Source organism: Carlito syrichta, unplaced genomic scaffold (assembly GCF_000164805.1).
Source record: "Carlito syrichta isolate Samal-C Ts95f unplaced genomic scaffold, Tarsius_syrichta-2.0.1 Scaffold305080, whole genome shotgun sequence".
Lineage (NCBI taxonomy): Eukaryota > Metazoa > Chordata > Mammalia > Primates > Tarsiidae > Carlito > Carlito syrichta.
In genome coordinates, this window is record NW_007249176.1 from 22,309 (window position 1) to 25,886 (window position 3,578).

Sequence of the window (3,578 nt, forward strand, 5' to 3'; positions counted from 1 at the left end):
GCCCAGACTGGAGTGCAGTGGCTGCTCCTGGCCATCGCAGCCTCGACCTGCTGGGCTCTGGCGATCCTTCCGCCTCAGCCTTCCGAGTAGCCGGAATTACAGGCATGCACTACCACGCCCGGCTCATTTTTGATTTATTGTAGAGATGAGGTCTTGCTGCCCAGGCAGGTCTTGAACCCGCGGGCTCAGGCAATCCACTCACCTCAGCCTCCCAAAGGCGCGGGATTGCAGGCTGAGCCACCAAGCCCGGCTTTTTTTAAATCTTAAGGGATAATTAGATCATTAAATATCTAAAATAAAGTATCAGATTTAAAGCAGATCAAGAATTGATATATATGTGTGCTATCATAATTTTAAAATGATAACGATCTGTTAGGCATTTTTTAAATCTCAGAAACAAAGTAATTTTCATAAAGTATATGGAGAAAACTATAAAATAAATTACAACTAAATGTATATACATCTTAGACTAGTGTTTTATTAAATAAATTTCATTTTTTAAATTATGAAAGTTAAAATATAAAAGCTGGGATGATGAGTATATTTAATTTTATTTTTATTCATATTTGAAACAACGCCTATGTCAGTTATATCCTAATTTAATTTTGAAGTAACAATATTAACTTCAGCAAATAGATTACTTATCTATTTTTTCAGGCTACAGTTAACTCATAACTAAAGTTCAATTTCAAAATTCAGCAAGAAAATACTGTATCTCCCACTTTCTCAACTGACAGAACGATTTAGCAAATATAGTTTAAGAATTTGTTAAATTTGCATTCGTTTTTTATTCAAAAAGCTTTTTCAATTATTTATTAATCTAAGATGCCATTTTGCAACTGCTTATGTGCTTTTGTCTTAAAATACATTTTTAATTAGTGTATCATTCTCCTTTCTTTCTTTTTTTTCTCTGCTTGGTCAATGTTTATTGTCTTTATCTGAAAAATCCTCATAGAAAACTGGTTCAACTCTCAGAAACCCGCTCCTAAGCTCTGAGGAAGCTCGCCTTCTTTTGAGCTACCTGATCTTTCTTCTGGGCAAGGGACATTTTGGGACGATTCCACCTCTTCTTCTTCACTTCTTTCTTGGGCTTCTTCTCATACACAGGATTCTCCCGTGAGCATTCTTGTATCTCCTCCATCATGTCTGGAGTCACCCTGTTCTTTATGTACTGAGAGAACCGCTTCTTGTAAGCCTCTTCATCTTCTTCCATTAGGGAACGCATATAATCTGCAGCATTCTGGCCCGTGATGTGCTTCCGATGTACTTCTGCATGAAACTCCTTGCTTTCAGAATCATAACCAGGGAATCGCTTGGCATTGTGAGGGATAGACAAGCCGCCATCCACTGCTCCCTTCAGGGCTCCAAAAACTTTGTTGCCAGTGGTAGTTCTGGCAAGGCCTGCATCCAAATAGCAGGTGAAAGCACCGGTCTTGCCATCAAGGCTTTCTGCATTGTGTTCATCTCCGGTCACCTCCACTTGGCCTTCATAGGTCTTGTCCATGCCAAACGAATTGAGGAGCCTGCGGGCCAGCAGCAGGCCAGTTCAATATGCTGCAGGATAATTTGTCAGGCCAACTTTCACACCATATTTTGGTAGTTCGTGTGCATAAGCTGCGCAGACTATCACATCCCCTTCTATACGGGCATAAGACATCTGACAGATGATATCTCTGTTTGTGACACGAACTATCATCCTGTATGTGGGTGTGTTGTATTTATTTTTATCCTGTATCACCAAGCGTTTCCGAGCATAGTAATCAGTTTCACCCTCTCGTCGTCTTCTAAATTTCACTTCGTATCTCTTAAAGTAGGCCTTATTCTTGACGACCTTAACAGACCCCATCCTGCAGAACAGAGATCTGCAGGCCCAGCAGCGTTTCCATTCTTCTTTCAAAACTGTACAACTAAGTAGCTCAATAGGCAACATTGCACCTACACAATATTCCTGAGTCTGTTTTTATACCTTGTTATATTTGTAGCACATATAAATTAATTTTATAGACTTGAAACTGAAATCATTAGTACTTATCTTGGATACAGCTCTTTCTAATATTGAAGATGACAATTTAAAATTTAGAGACTAGTAGTTGGAAAGAGGGTTTGAATGAAATGCTTGATATTTGTTGAGTCGTTGCCATAAATTCCATTTTGTTTTGATAAAGCATGGAATTTGAAGTCAGGAATAAGTTTGAATGTTACTTGTGCTACTTGATCAGTAACCAGTTTGGGACTAGATTCTTAAAACTTATTTAGTCTCAGTCTTCTTTTTGGATATTAAAAAAATCATGGCATCTAATTTATAGGATTGTTGAAAATAAGTAGAAATAAACTATTAAAGTATCGATTAGTGTTGCATATAAGAAAATGTTTATTCTGACTTTTATTTAACAGGATTTAAAAGGATATTGATAATTTATTTCACTGTTACACATTTATCATATTTCTTTCTCTTCAAACTTTTCTAAATAGGACAACAGCATTTTGAAGAAGACAGATATGACAAATAATAAATACTGAGCAAATATTATATCAGAGCTGCAGAAAATTTGTTGTAACAGAGCAAATCATAGACAATTGCTATAAAGTGAGAAAGTTTAAAATTAAATGGTGTAATCAATTTATAGATTTCTGAATGACTGATAAATGATACCTAGGCTTTGAAGTTAGCATCATGGAAATAACATCCTTTGGTTTTTTTTTTTTTTTGAGTCAAAATGCAGGTCAGGAAACAGATCAGTTTAAAAGTTTGTATTGCAATTGAAATTCATAAGATAAATTATTCACTGATCAATAACAATAAATATTTGTCTTGTCCTGGATGACTTCAATGTATTCATCTTGTTGGCACCATGACTAACCCCAAATTGAGACAGACTGCAGGTCTATAGAGAGAACAAAGCCTTATCATATGCCTGCTTAGGACAGAAACTGCAGATCACTGTAAGCTGGACTTGTGAATTACTAAAGTCTGACTAAGACTGAGTATGAGCACTAGAAATCACTAAAATCTACAGATAGGAAGGAGTTCAAATTCTCTTGCAGTCTTTTCGTTTAGGAACACCGTAAGCAGTCTATAGAGAAGATCAAAAAGAATTCTGAGAAATCTCATCTGTGGAGCTGGCAGTGAGAAAGGAACAGTGGTCACTGTTGAAAATGTACCTAAACTCATCTTCTTTCTCTCTTCGATGTTACAAAGCTACATGGAGAATAGAATCAAACTTCTAAGGGCACTGGTGGAAATTAACCACAGCTGATGAATACAGCAGGAAGGGGGATCGAGGGAAAAGGAGGAGAAAATTCTTCCACTGAGGAAGATTCAGAAATATGTGCCAGGTTCAGCATTACATCTAGAGAAGGGAGTGGGACACTTGTGAAGACTGTTATCTCCAAGACCCCCATGGATGGTGCTGACCTAAGACTGAGGTTTTTTTTATAACATCAGAGAATGCAAGCCTGTCCCTTCAAGCCTTGACTAAACATTCAGAGTGGAAGACACTTGGGACTGGGAGACCTGAACTTACTATCACACACATCCTAAGTTTCTCTCCAGAAAGCTTAACTAAGTCTTTATTATG

The 3,578-nt window shown here is 37.3% G+C and overlaps 1 pseudogene; it reads right to left on the minus strand.

Annotated features, from left to right (window-relative positions):
- Positions 1–909: 909 nt before the first annotated feature.
- On the minus strand, positions 910–1,858 carry LOC103263423 (annotated as a pseudogene).
- Between the last annotated feature and the right edge of the window lie 1,720 nt (positions 1,859–3,578).